Source organism: Pollicipes pollicipes, unplaced genomic scaffold, assembly GCF_011947565.3.
Source record: "Pollicipes pollicipes isolate AB1234 unplaced genomic scaffold, Ppol_2.1 Scaffold_4295;HRSCAF=5057_pilon_pilon_pilon, whole genome shotgun sequence".
NCBI lineage: Eukaryota > Metazoa > Arthropoda > Thecostraca > Pollicipedomorpha > Pollicipedidae > Pollicipes > Pollicipes pollicipes.
In genome coordinates this window covers 13,886,580-13,902,403 of record NW_023596461.1, presented here as the reverse complement: position 1 = coordinate 13,902,403, position 15,824 = coordinate 13,886,580, and positions in this window count along the sequence as shown.

Sequence of the window (15,824 nt, the reverse complement as noted above, 5' to 3'; positions counted from 1 at the left end):
TCGGTGCACGCCTTGGCATGGATGACGCGTCTTGTTTGGCCTTCAGCTATGCACGTGAGTGCCGTGTCGGTCCTGCTCGTCCGCTACCACAACAACCCAACAATCCAGGACCTGCTGCGCCGCCTGGACAAGGACAGGCTGGTGGGGACGTTGTCCACCAGTGACCCGGCCACCGGTAGGTGATATCTAATAACAGCATGTTGCACTGGGCTGAAGCACGTAGAATGGTTTGTTGCCTAAGCGGAGGACGATTTCTGTCGGTCGTTCCACAGAGAACGGCCATAAAGCATAGCGTTAGGATATGCGGGTAAGAGCGCCATTATTTGGATATGTTTATAGGCGTATCAATGGTATGTATGGGACGACGGGACATGCGCTTTACCTTTTAGGAATGCTTGAAGGGAAAGCCTCCCATTTGAAGATCTTGAAGCAAGCATCAGCTATCATGGAACAAGCTTGCTTATAGTTGTTAGGTACTTTTAAAAAGAAAAACCGCACTAGACAACACAATTTCTCTGCTTAGTAAATACGCCTCTCAGTACGCCATTGATTGCGTCACTGCACCTTACACAGATGCACCGGCATTTGAAGGAATTCATAGGCCTACTAATTGCATGCTGGGAGTGAGGGGTCATGTATTTACTTTCTAAAAACGTTAACAAGGACCTTATGATCATGAATATAGAGGGCTCATTTAAAAGTTGGCTTGCCTTATCGACACCCGTTTTCGGGCTTCTAGAGATAAAGGACCATGGTGAAACGGCAGTGCTGCCATGGCCGGCCTCAAGCCCGGGGAATTGTTGACATGCGCTTCGATCAAAACCGGCCACCTACGCGTCGGACGCTGTTGACGGTAAAAGTTGACCTCCAACCAAACCAGTCAAATGTTTATGGCTCTAGCTCTTGACGCGTTTTTGGCGTGATCACGAATAACGCTCCACCTAGGTTATCACCGTGCCCATCTGTCATTACGGCAAATTCAAGCACGACAGTTGGACATAAGCCGACTGGAAGCCCGGAGAGCAAACTAGCCAAGATGGCGGGCGTTGCGGCGTTATCGTGTTCTGCGCTATCGCGTCGCTGTACCGTGCAGAGTAGCATGCTGGACGCCAGGAGATATCGCCAGCATCAGCCTGCCTCAAAGCATCTTAAGATCTTGAGTCCGATGTGGCGTGACGAGCTTGGAGTGCGTGAGAGCAACGGACGTGCCAGGCGACAGCTGGGGCGTGACACATCGATGACAGTGAACTGTCTAGAATGGCCAGCACGAACCCTGATGAGGGTAGAGGAGGACAAGTGAACTATCCAGGTTGGCCAGCACTAATCCTGATGAAGGGAGACAAGGAACAACAGTGCACGTCTACGTGGGTGTGCACTGACCCCGATGAGAAGGGAGACAATATGACAGAGAAAACAGTGAACTGCCTAGGTTTGCGAGCACTAACCCGTATGAGGGGAGACAGGGTCGGCAGTGGACTGTTTAGATTGGCCAGAACCCACTCCGATGAACCGTAACAGGGCAATATGGCGGGAACCGCCCACAGTTGGCTGAAGTAACATGAGGACGACAGTGCTTACTGGCGGAAATATGCAAGCCCCCTATCGATCGCATGAACTGGGCGCCTGACGGCCAGCTCATGAGTATTTTGGGCGCCTGCGCCCAAAGTATTTTGCCCCGTACCTCTTGGTTGCGACTGAGGCCTGAGGTCGGGAGGTCTGAAGCAGATTAACCGGATAAGCTGCAGCTTGCAGTGGCCTGTGCAGTTATTAATACCCTCGGATGGTTCACGGCTTTACCAAACACTGATGGCGTCAAGATGTCCTTCAGATGTGTCGGCAGACCTTCCGCTCAATGAAAACGGAGCCTTGCGCATCTTCAGGGATAAGCTGTTTTTTACGAGTGTTCCTTACGTTGTAGGATTTTGAAGAGTTTCGGCTTCGACACTGGCCAAATGAAGGAGCACCACCGGTCGACAAGGATAATGAAAAGAGACCTTGGGTGTCATAGATCCGCTCTTTCTTTGCACCTCCAAGTACAGTGCTAAATTAAAAAAGTATACTGGCGTATTATGGACTGGCATTTCATATCACGTTTGGAGATAGGATGCCGTAGAACTTCCTGCCTGTGTATGAAATGACGTTTGGATGATTTTAACCGGACAAGAAACTCTTTATGCAAGGGTTGTATTCTTCCGATGGTACATATTTAGTTTCGTCAAAAGAGTTTTTTAAATCGTCTTCTTGATCTCCACCAATTGTTGATTATAGAGGCTTTCATGTAACCTCAAACCCTCGCTGGGCTAGCTGGTGGATGTCTTCCTCCAAGCGGTGTTTTTGACGGAAGGGAGAACCATCAAATATTTTCCCATAATTTGGTCTTAGCTGAAAATGCATTCACTGCTCATGTTTGCGAACAAGTGGCTCGGGGTCATGTCATGTTGAGGTGTAACGTCATTTCGGAATGCTTGCACGGACCTTTCGTCCCGAAATATGGCTTGCTCAGTTTGCTGCTGTTTGTTGGCAATAAATGATGGATCTAGTAACGAAATCAGTGTGGAATGAAATCTTTCTGTACACGGATTCTCTAGGTAGGTTGAGGTCTTTTGACGGCTGTATGAAATCATTCGTGTATGGCGACCCTGTTTTACCTTAGATCGTCTTACACGCCTTGGGGCACTGAGTCACATCCTTAACTGGATCTTGTTTTTCTCAAATATTTTCGTTCAATGCTCTGGGAGGGTTTATTGCTTTGGCTTTATGCTCGCCAGCATTAAGGTTGGCCTAGCTCGCGTGCGTGTAGTTGAGAAGAGCTGGTCATCGTTTAATTCGTTAGATGCCAGGCCTCACTCTTGTTTGTATCATGGTTCTAGTTCATCTCGGTGCCGGGTGGCGAGACGTGCCTGTTGCTGACGTCTGTCAACGACGCATATGCACTCCGCTTTTTCTTGGTTACGGTCAACATTCACTACTTTGCCAAGTTAAACATTCGCATTATTTTCTCATACTCCAGTGAGTACCACAGCTTTCGCCCGGTGGAAGTTATCCCGAGATATCTGCAGTTACGAACAGTTCAGCAGCTTGATATGAACAAAAAGAACATTGAGCTTCTGTTCTTTTAGCGTTATGAGTGTACAGTTCTTGTGCTGAAAAGAAATGAGCTTCAGTATACCAGAAGGTACTAGTCAAACTGATTGGGTAATGATACCTTCACCGTCCGTGAAGGTGCTGGGGGCTAAATTGAAAGTACCCTTTCGTGGGAGATGCACATGTCCCATATTTTGAAAAACGCAACGCATCCTTGTAGCATCTGTCTGTTATTTCGCCCGCGTTATTCCGGATTTTTACCCTCGCGCGCCTGTGCCCGCGTCTCGCCACCACGCGCAGCCCGCCAACGGCACGCGTCCCGATGGCGCGGCACGCCCATCCTTGCGTGTGTATACATTATGCTGCGAGCGGCGCCAGCTTGACCTCGCTGTCTAGACTAACATTAACAAACGCGAGGCCACGCGATGATAATCTATGGGCGCAGCCGCGAAACCACGCCCCACGTGGCCTTCACCCGTGCACTACGCGCTACTCACGCGCTGCAAGAACCGACCTACAAATTGTGATCACGCGCTGCGGAACTGTACTGTACACAAGATCACGCGCTGACCATGCAACGCATGCACTCGGCCTCATGAACATCCAGGCCATGTGCGTCACACCAAGGGCGGGACACGCCCAGGCGGTGGTATAAAAAGGGCCCTGCGTGGTCCTGTGTTTAGGTAAGCCAGAGCCTCGGACCCGAGCGCACGCTCAGATCCCAGGTGCCGCTCGTATCGCAACCGGAATACCGTTATCATAATATAGCACTGCCAGAAGACTCTTTTCGAAGTTTGGTGAAGAGTTTGACTTTTCTGACCTGCTACACTGGTGGCGTGACGCGCATAATTGAATGTATCGCATGCTTCCGAACTTTCAACAACGAGCGTGCATCTGGGCTCACAACTACCCATAGAACCACGGCATAGAAGGGGAAGATACTGCACCGCTGCGGAGCTCGACGGAATCGCCAACGACCACTGCCTGTGTTGGACAGTACTCAACAAAGTCACCAGTTTCAAGTACGAGTTCTCAGCAGTCCAGCATAGGTTGTGTGAGTACCACAAAAGGTAATTTGCACAAAGGCGTCACGCACTCCACGACCATTGCTGTGAGTGCCATCTGGACAGTGCCGCCTGCTACTGTTTCACCTGTGGGTATTGCCATAACTGCGGCCGCGATTTAACAACTACTTCCACGCCAAACTTCCACCGCTGCACTTGTGCCTTGTGCCTTTTCCTGTCGCTGTGGCATCAGCAGCGCAGCAATCAGCTGTCTGAGACAGGTACAAGAGACCCACAGAGTGAAGGTAGCGAACAAGAAAGCCGGAGGTGTCCGTCTGAAGCTCCCAGAAACGCCACCTACAACCAGACATCAATCGAGGCCCTGAACGAAGCACACCATCAACGCGTGTCAGCTTCCGCCCCCGCCAGCCCTGAAACACGGTATGACCCTCAGCTCCCGTCTGCCACCGAACGGTCAGAGCCTGAGCTCCCGTTGCATCAGGAAGCACGGTCTGAGCCTCCGCTCAAGTCCGCCCAGCATAGCAGCCCGCGAAGGACTTCCGTCCGGCAACACTCCGTTCGGCCGATATTAATCGACTGCGACCTAGACGTCAGCGATCTCAACGGTACCTTCAACGACTTCTTGGCCGCAAGCTCGTGTTCGCCGTTCGTACTCAATAGTATCGCGCCGTGCCGGGGAGAAAGTGACTAGTGAACGACTGGCCAAACAGCATCGACCTCGCACCCAAAAAGGTGCTGGCTGACCCTCTTTTTCTTCTTTTTTGTTTTAGTGAGCTTGCAACATGGCTCGTAATCCCGAAGACGTTGGCTTGCCTGTGGATCCAAACGCGGAGTACATTGTTAAAAGCATAAATTCCCTCCGATATCAAATGACCCTCCTTAGCACTTTGGGTATGGAACCTGTGAAAGTTACATTTGACGGAACGAATGCGGAAATTCTGACCCGATGGCTTGCCATGGTAGACAACATTCAAAGGGAATGCAACAGAGACCAAAAGACGACTTGACATGCCGCAGCCCGACTACCAAGGAGACTCGCTTCTGACTACTACGAAGAGATAGCGGACACCATCGTAAATTGGGACCATCTAAAACAACTCATGATACAACAAATTTCAGCATCTTGACGACTCCTCAAACGCAAAGCCAAAGCGCAGTATCTTTACTAAGCGACTCAACGAGTCTTTTCCCCAATATGCTTTTCGCCTCATGACACTCGTCAAGGAGGCTTACAAGGAGGAAATAGATACCCGAAATGTCCGTGAAAACATCATGGATATTCTCAACAATGGAATAACGGACAAGGACCTTTGACATCACTTGACGCGGAAACGACCGACTAACGTTGACGAAGCTGTGCATTTAGCCATGGAGGAATTAAAACTACGACAAAAAATAGCAGCCAGAGACAAAAGAGACGGAACAGAACCCATGGACGTGAACACCGTGGCTCAAATACGCCCCCTTCTCCACAACACACTAAGGTGGATAAATTAACTGACTTCGTGAAGGTCATGATCCTGACCCAAACGCACAAGCCACCCCCACAGGTACCCACAGCAAACCCAGGAATACAGGTACCATCCACGGCCACCACGTGAGTATGAGAGAACAAACTACCGGCATTCAACGAGACCACCACGTGAGTACAGCGCCGACCACAACAGCAGCCAGTGAATCCCCGCCCAGCTCCGCAGGAGTACCAATGGACAGCAGACCATCGGCCGATCTGTTTCTCCTGCGGCATCCCGGGCCACATCCAGAGGGTCCGCAGGAAGAGAGCATACGAAATGAGACGGCCACAACAGCCTCCGCCGCGGTAGCAACAGCCACGACCGACCACCGAGCAACGCCCGCAGCAGGGAAACTAGGAACGCCTCACGACACACAACCAGACAAAAAGCAGCAACTAGCTCACGTGCTTCAGGTAAGGGAAAACAGTCCCTACATAGATGTTTGTATAGATACACATCCAATCAGAACACTTTTGGACACGGGCGCACAACTCTCTCTGGTGAGCGAAGAATTCCTAAAGCTATGTGACCCTGAAATTAGTAAAACTTGTAGACACTGAGAAAATACCCTTGATTTCCGCATCAGAACATACCCTAAAAGTAACCAAAGGTGTGAAAATTCGTGTAATGCTAAGAAACGTTGCATGTATCACGAATTTCTTGTGTTGGCCAATTTTGGGCATGATACGATTCTTCGGAGTAGACTTTCTGACTGCTAGAAAGCACATTTAGACTTTGAGCATAAAACACTGACTATTGGCAACCATGTGTATCCCTTAAAGCACAAGGCAGATAAAAAAACATGAAGAAATCAATCTTGTGAGACTAGCAGAGGACGCCAATGTATTCCCACATTCAGATGTCCAGACCAAATGCTACATCTAAAAGAAAAAGCAGGCTGGAGAAAACTTGGTAGTCAAGCAATTCCCGTCGTCCCCCTGTTTCGAAAATGAGCCAGGTATCTTACTGCCTAATGCAGTACTAAAAGTATCGAAAAACAAACATCCCCTGGGCCATGGTGAACGAAACAGGTCGGTCCATGCATTTTCGAAAAGGCCAAGTTCTAGGTGTAGCTACAAGTTTTGAAACCCACGAACCCAACACTTCTGTGGCCGAAGTAAATCAAACCTCTCAACCCATAGACAGCTGCGCAAAAGAAAAACTTGAAACCTTTTATTTAAATCATGTCTCTGATGCACAACGCCAGCCACTTGTCAAGCTTTTGACCAAAATCTTAGATGTGTTCGTGCAAAAAGATGCTGAGCTGACCATGACATATGTAACGGAAATGCGGATCGACACACAAAATGATCCTCCCATTCGACAGAGGCATTATCGCCTTCCAGTGGTTCATAGATAAATTTTAGACCATCAAATGCAAGAGATGCTGGATGCCAAGTGATCAGACGTAACAACTCGCCATGGCTTTCCCCAGTCATCATTGTCCCCAGGAAAGATGGCTCTCATAGAGTATGCATAGACTTTCGGAAAATAAATGCTGTAGCCATCATCCCAGCCCCCAGCATCCCCGCCACGGAAAACATCATGCACTCGGTGTGAAAATCGAAGTTCAGAACATGTCTGGATCTAAAAGCGGGATTTTGGCAAATACCTATTAAGGAAGAGGACAAGGAGAAAACGGACTTGGGACAGCTCCGGGGTATTCGAATTTAACAGAATGGCATTCGGCCTCGCCGGAAGTCCCTCAGTCTTCCAAAATCCCATGAATGCAGTTTTAGGGTATGTCAGAAAATGTGCACTTGCATTTATAGATGACATCATCGTGTTCAGTGACTCCTTCGAAGAACATCTTAAACACCTGCAGGAAGTGTTCGACAATCTCCGAAACTGACAAACAAACAAACAGACAAACCTGAAACTCAAAATTGCAAAATGTGAATTTCTGAGAGAAAAACTTCACTATCCTGGTCACATTGTATCAAACAATAGCATCGCTGTAGACCCGAAAAAAATCAAAGTTGTGGAAAACATGCAAACCCCAAAAACCATCCGTGATGTCCGAAGGTTCTTGGGCATGGCATCGTACAATCGAAAGTACGTACCCGGTTTCAGTGGAATTCTGAAAACACTTACAGCCCTGGTAAAAAAAAAACCCGAAATTCCATTGGCCGGCCGAGGCACAAGTAGCTTTTGACACATTGAAACAATGTCTTGTGAAGGCCCCCATTCTTGCGTTTCCAGATATCACCCAACCCCTTAAACTTTATGCGGATGTCTCACAATATGCTATGGGTGCGGTTCTCACGCAAGAAATCGAAGGCCAAAAGAAAGTCATTCAGTATGTTTCTCACCAGTTCACAGATGCTCAGCAAAAATGGCCCACCATAGAGCGCAAAGCGTTCGCCATTATTTGCAGTTTACAAAAACTTCGACCCATTGCTGTTGGAACCCAACTTACGGTGTATACGGACCATAAACCTCTAAAACATTTGTTTACCAGTGAAATGAAAAACCTGAGAATCCAAAGATCGGCCATCATTCTAGGAGAATACGCATGCAAAATTGAATACATATCTGGTCCCAAAAACGTAGCCGCAGGCATGCTTTCGTGCCTTTACAACACCCAAATTACCGGCGATCTAGAGCACAACGAGCACCTGGATTGGAAGGGTGAGCCCACAAATATGAACGTAGTTGATAATGCCACTACTCTCCCTCACGAATCCGAAAACTTAGGAAAGGAAGAAACAAAATCGCTAAGTTACCACAAGTTTGAGCTAGATGAACTGAGAAAAGCTCAAAGGGCTCAAGAAGATTTGGAAAAAAATCATTTCCGAGATTAAAGAAAACCCTCACCTTCATACCAAATATTGTCTGGAAAATGAACTACTGTATCATGTAGGAGTAGGAACAAAAACAAGGCCACAAACCCGCATGCAGCTAGTCCTGCCCGCGGAGTTCAAGAAAATAGTACTGGAGGATGCTCACGACGGATTCTTTGGAGGTCATTTAGGAATTGAAAAGACAACCGACAAAATCGCGAAATCATACTTTTGGCCAACCATTGTCTAATATGTCCAAACATGTGAGACACGTAATCAAAAGAAGTTGCGAAAGGAAACACGACCCATGCAGGACATGCCCATGCCTTCAGCACCTTTAGAAATAATAGGAATAGATTTGTGTGGCCCGTTCCCACTCACAGAAAAGGGTGACATGTACGTATGTCCAATTATGGACCACATGAGTGGATGTCCCGAAGCGTGGACAATTCCGGATAAAACGGCCGCCACTACAGCAAAAATCATGCTTGAAGAATTCGTACCTCGCCACGGCTGTCCACGAGTAATTATCAGTGATCAAGGAACAGAATTCTGTAACTCCCTGCTGAACATTGTTAATAAAGAACTCGGTATGTCCAGAATACGAACATCTAGTTATCATGCGCAGTCAAACCGTAAAACTGAGAGATTTCATAGATGTATGAATGAGATGATCGCAAAACAAATAAGTGAAAATCAGGATCAGTGGGACAACATTTTCCAGCCATGCCTCGCCGCCTACCGAGTTAGCAAAAATGAGTCAACCAAATACTCCCCAATTTTCATTATGTACCGTCGCGATCCTGTTCTCCCCGTAGATACCCTGTTACAGCCCCGTCTTCGTTACACAGAAGAGTATGTGCCCGTCATGTTCGAGAACCTACATAACGCTTTCACACAGGTCACCCAAAACATGCAACAGTCTCGAGACCACAACAAAACATTGATAGATAGGACCGCTGAATCATCACAGTTCAAGCCAGGAGACCCATCTACTATAACGACCCTACAGCAAAACCTGGTGACTCTTCAAAATTCACGCTATACTGGAAGCCATACCATAGAGTTGTGTCGAAAATGGGAGAAGAAAATTACTTGATCAAAAACATGATATCCGGTAAGTAAAAACTAGTGCACTCAGAGAACTTGCGCAATAGGGAGCCGGAGGACATCTGGAAAAGGTCATATGACACAGTCAGGTCACCAATACAGGTAGGTGTCAGACCAGAAGAACCGCCACTACGACAACAGCCCAGGCGCGCAGCAAAACTTTCTTTCGACGATCAATATTGGTGCGTACCAGACAACCACCAGGATTCTCGGCCACTTTGGAACAACATCCAAAATCAGCCCAATGAAGCAGAAGAAGCAGAAGAGGTAGAGGATGTAGAGGAGGGAAGTGTAGAAGAGGAGGCAGAGATAGCAGACCAAAAAGTAGAAGAGGACGCCACAGAACCGCAAGGGGAAGAAAATACACCCCCTGACAGCCCTTCACAGGTAGGTATTAGCTCCACTGGACCCTGCTCACCACTATCACCGGGTAATGGGGAAAGTGGAATGCTAGTACTACCGCCATGGAGACAGACGTGATACAACCTCCGCTACCGATGAACACGGCATCGTCGCCAATAAACACGGCTGTTCACGAAAGGTGTGAATTCGCTCAGCCTGGCGACTGGCGAATGAGAGGAAAAAGACGAACGACGGCTCTAGGAAGCGCAGAACGGACATGACTAACAAACGACCAAGGTGCAATTTGATTATCAATGTTCTCCAAACAAGGCAAACATTGCGAGAGTTGATATACCATCGCAACCACGCGAAAATATGAGTAATTCTGAAAGCAATGTTTCGTCCAATAGGCTTACCGACCTGCAGAGTCTGATTGTTTCATTGCTCGAGTTAACGTTTCCCACCTTGGGTTAATACCCATGTTTTGTCATTTCAGGACCAAGAAATCATGCACACAAGGATAGGCCTTGTGGTGATGGGCTGACCCATTTGGATGCTAAGCGCAACCTCTGACCGTCCCAATGACCCGGGACATCTGTTCATTCCATTACGGAAAACGTACCCAAGCTACAGCTTCTGGGCCATCACGCTTTCAACTAATATGATTCCTTACTGAGAGCAGATGTGGACGATCAAAACAGCCACCAAAGAGATCACGCACACCATTAAAAATCTACCAAGCACACATGGTAATCACTTCTACCCAAATTATGCTTTGTTCAAGATGTCCATTAACCACATATCCCAATCAGTGAAACAGCTGAAACGCGAATAATCGGACCTCTCTCACATGTTTAGGGACATTCTCAACCCACCGGGCATTAAAACAGGAAAACGCGCGAAGCGCGGGTTCATCAATGGCGTAGGTAGTATAATGTCTTACTTAGTTGGAACCGCAACAGAAAAAGAAATCAAACATCCGACTGAAAATGTGCAAATTATCAATGCAAAGGAGATGGCAAAGGCCCACACCTTTAATGGAGCCCTTCAAGTTATCAATTTCACTCGAGTCGCAATCAACCAGAATCGACGTGCTCTCCTTTCCCTCAACACCGCTGTGAAAAGAATGCAGATAGCCTACCAGAGTCTGTTAAATAACTCCAGGAACATGAGCGAAATCTTCTCCCTCATATTACATATCAACTTCCTGGCAGAAAACGTCCACCAGGTGACGCGAAGCGTCCACCGCCTACATGCCGAACTAGAAACGTTAACAACCAAGCTAGCCCGGGCTTGGTTGTCGGTGTTTTACGTAAAAATATCATTCCTCCCCAAGAATTTGGACGAATCCTGAGGAAAACAGCAAAAAGCTTGCTACAGAATTTTGCCCTGCAATTTCTTCAAAGCGACGTCAGTTACTATGTCAGAGCAGTCAAGACAAAATTATTCAAAAACAGAGACACCTATCATGTTATGTTTTACGTCCCACTTCTACACGTTCTACACGCCTTCGACGTGTATCGATTCTTCCCATACCAAGTACCCCATCAAACCCACAACATGTTTTTCGGGTACTACCCAAACGAACCTCATTTTCTAATCATTTCAGAAAACAGACAACATTAAATGCAATCTCCAGAAACGGACATGGAAAACCGTGTTTTGGCTCACCTCCCCTTTTGCCGGCTACACCAACCGGCATATTCCATGGCATCCTTCACATCATGTGTTTTTGCCCTGTCGCGCCAGGACCCGGCGTCAATCACGACTTTATGCGACCCAGTCATCCAAGCCACGAACAATGCCCCTAAGGCCTATTATCTGACCCAGGGCCAATGGCTACTGGTCTCACGTCCACTAATCACTATCACAACTTTCTGTGCCTCCACCAAAAAAGCAAAACTTTCACCATTACAAAAGCCGTTGACATCATTACTCTGGAAATGAAATGCTCAGCTTCAGGAGACCAGTTCTCTCTGGCACCGTATTGCATGAGTGAAACCCATTTATATTTACCACAATTTCGAGCAGAAGAACTTTTGACGATCAGAACAGATCACAACAGGCGTTCTACCTGGGCACATGCGCCTTTTAATACATCCCACACCATTGTCGCTGCACTGGCTCCATTGCACCTAACAGGCATGACAGCAAATGCCTAATTCAACAAAATAGAAGCTCAGACGCTTGCACGCGTCATGGACGATAGCCCTGCCACTCTTTTCAGTCTCTTGGACGTTCATTATCATCGCTGGCGTCCTCGCCATGAGGTGCCTCTGCTTCACAGTCAATCATTGTTGCCCGCGCTCTAGAGGATTTTATATGCTACCCCGTTTTCGTCCCGTCGCACGCAACCCGACCGACGAGCCAGCCATTGAGGCGCGTGAGCCATTGTCAGCCCCTTCGCGGCATCCTGAATAACCCCAGGCACTCCATAAACGTTTCACAGAAAGCGAGGTTTACGGTCTAGCTGCCCTTTCCGTCCATGAATCGGTGCCGAAGCAAGGCACCATTCCAAGCACACCGACACACCGGACCATGTCACCCATATTCGGGGCTCGACCAGTCCCCCCCTCCCAGACCGGTTTTGTGATGTGAGGCCGCCAAATGAACGGATAATGTCTTGGCCCGTCATCATCACTAGTCCCCTGCCGTGTGCATGTTTCGGTTAAGCACATGTTTAGATTACGGTTCCGTTTAGGTTTTGCTCAACCAGACAAGTATGATCCCAAAGGTTGTTAAACCATTCCTCGTTCATACAGCTCATTTAAGCAAACCTACCTTCACATGCACAAGGTGCTTGCGCTCGGTGTCCGTACTTGTGTCTGTTTCGTGCTGATGTTTACGCGCCTGTACTTACGCGTCTTTCCTCGTGTTGTAGTGTTCGTATTTTGCGCTTCCAGTTTATGTACTTGTGATTGTCTTTATACCCCAGACTGGCTACAGGCGTGCCTGAGCACGGCCATATTCCTCGTGTCATTTCAGTGTTCCTTGCGTATTTTTCTGTTACCTGCCTGTCTCCCTTCGCCCTTAAGGCTCCGATCGCTGCGCATTTTGTCGTTTCTCTGCCAAAATGCTTGTTGTGTAGGGGGGAGATAGTGTAGCATCTATCTGTCGTTTTCATCCATGTCTACGCCTTCACGTTATCCCAGGTTCTAGCGCTCGCTCGCCTGTGCTGGCGCATCAGCATTACACGCAGCCCGCCGACGGCACGCGACCCAACGTTGCAACGCGCCCGTTGCTGCGTGTATTTGCATAATAATGCAAGCGGCGCCAGACGACTCGGTATGCAGTCTAAGCCCAGCAAACGCGATACCACGCGACGGTTATCAGTGGGCGCAGTCGCGGACGAAGCCCCACGCGACCTTCACCCGTGCACCGCGCGTGCGTCACGCGTCGCTCACGCGCTGCAGAGCTGACGATTATGATTTGGGGCTTTAGCCCGCATCGACTGCTGTAGGTCATGCAGCGCCCATAACTTTTAATTTATGCAGAGCCGCCAATCAGGCGAAAGCGTCAATCAAGTCACTCCGTAAAACCTTGATGATCAGTCCAAGTACCATGATGAAAAGATTACTGGGAAATCTATAGCGCGAAGAAGCTGGAGCACTTTACCAAAGTCGACAGCGTGCCAAGAATCTCCTAAAAAGTCACAGCGTGCGACCCTGGACGTAGTGTCCGAAAAACTGCGTTCTCGTTGCAGTGAGGTGACGGCAAGCAATGAGTGCGTGATGCACGGTCAGCGGGTCCGACCATCGACTGCAGCATGGTCTGTGGCCAGCCAATAGCACGTGACGGTGCGTAGCATATGTTTGGCCTATGCGTAACCTGCAAAGAACAACTTCTTCCCTCCGGTTGTCTCGAAAGCACGACTGCCATAGTCCAATACGGGGTGTCACAGACTGCAGCTTGTTGGCGCTCAGCGAGTTCCAGTGGAACTGCCATCGCTTCTGCATAAACGACGACACTGCGGGGTGCATGTCTTGAGCTGGTAGTGGTGTTATAGGAATGCGTGTCCCTGTCGTAGCGCGCTTTGCTGCCTCGTCAGCAAGATCATTTCCGCAGATCCCCACGTGACTTGGCATCCAGCATAGTACGACTGTTTTTGTCTGCTCGATCCAGTGAGCTAAGACGCGATTGAATGTCCTGGACCGGTGGATTCGACGAGGAGCCGCCGACAGCCAGGAGACTGCTCAAGGAGTCAGAGGGAATCAAATGCAGATTGCTACCGTCCACTTTAATAACACATAGACCATTGCTGATGGCTATAAGCTCGGAAGTGTAGACCGACGCTTGTGAAGGCAGTGTGAATCACCGGGTTGTAGATCCGCACACAAAAGCGGACCCTACGCCTGCATCCGTCTTCGAACCATCTGTATAAGTCACCATGTACCCGTCAAAGGGGGTTATGTGCTCTAAGGCTGCGCCTTTAAGTTCCGTGATGAGAACGCGTTGCTTGTGCATGTTTGATAGCGAAACATCCACCCTTCGCGATGCTAGCTCCCAAGGAGCAGTCTTCATGGGTTTAGGTCTGATGACACGTCATAGATTGAGGCCGCTCGCGTCTAAAAGTTCTCTCATTCGTACATAAAAATGAGAAGTTTGTGGAGACCGTTGGCGTAGAAAAAGCCCTCGTAAGCTGCGCGAAAACACTGCTCTGTAGGTGGGATGATCTGGGAACTGCGCCAGCATGCACGTGTAGCGCGGTCCCAGCATCTGCCTTTGTAATGCTAATGGGGGCCCGTGAGCCTCCACCGTGCGTAGTGCGACGTGATGCACCGCGTTCAAAGTACGTTTGATCAGGTCTGAAGAACCGTCATAGATAAAACAGCCGTAGTCAAGTTTGCAACGAATCAGGGAACGATATAGGAGTAAAAGTGTCCTCCTCTCAGCACCGTATGATGTACGTCCCAAGCGCCTTAGGATGTTAATATATTTTAAACATTTGTCGCGGAGATGTCTTATGCGCTCACGGTATGTTAGGCGTCGGTCCAATCGCATACCGAGAAATTTGCAGAGCGCTGCAGAGCTGTCAGGTCGACTGTGATTACGCGCTGATCATGCAACGTGTCGACCCGGCTGCATGAAACATCAGGCCATGTGGATCACAGCAAGGGCTGGGTACGCCTTGGCGGTCGTGTAAAATGGGCCCTACGTTGCCAGGTAGGAGGTAAGTCAGAGCCTCGGGCCCGAGCGCACGCTCACAGCCCACGTGCCGCCCGTATTGTAACCGGTGTGTCGCGATGGAACAATACAGCACTGCCAGATAACCTTTTTGTGAAGAGTGTAACTTTGAGGCGTGCTACAGGTGGTCCTGGGCGTTACCTCCTTCGTAATGTGCATGCCCTTTTCATTCAGTGCTAGAAAGTCCTCATATGTGCAAGCACGCTGGTCGTCGTGCGAGAAAGTACTTCACTGTTCAGGATGGGGGGAGGGGGGGGGGGGGGTCGAGATTATGAACACAGTAATATCAGGAGAGTTCGTGGAGTGGTTCTTCCCTCCGTTACACCCGCCTGATGATTTGGGTTACTATGCGTCTGTCGGGCATTTAGCCTACTCTCCGCCGGCCCCCTCTGTGTCTGTCTGCCTGTCTGTCTGTCTGTTTTCGGTTTCAACATAAACGACTTGATGTAACTATGATTTAACTTTTATTATTCGTCCAGCTCTCCCCTATGCTGGGTTGTTCTTCCTTTTGCTGGTCTCTACGGACTAAGCTGTATCATTGTTTCATATATTTTTTTCCATTCTTACCACCATTCACGATGCAGTTATTCTTCCACATCCGTTAACACCTACTCACCACTGACCCCACCATTTTGCCGAACTAATCCTATCCAGTAGCACACACGGTTGGGATGGAATACTGTTGCTTGACGTCGTGCCAAAATTTGGGTTTTGGGAAGTCAAGTCACTACAACACCGAGTTTTGTTTCATGTTTTGCTAACCGATGTCTTTGCTTGTCAGT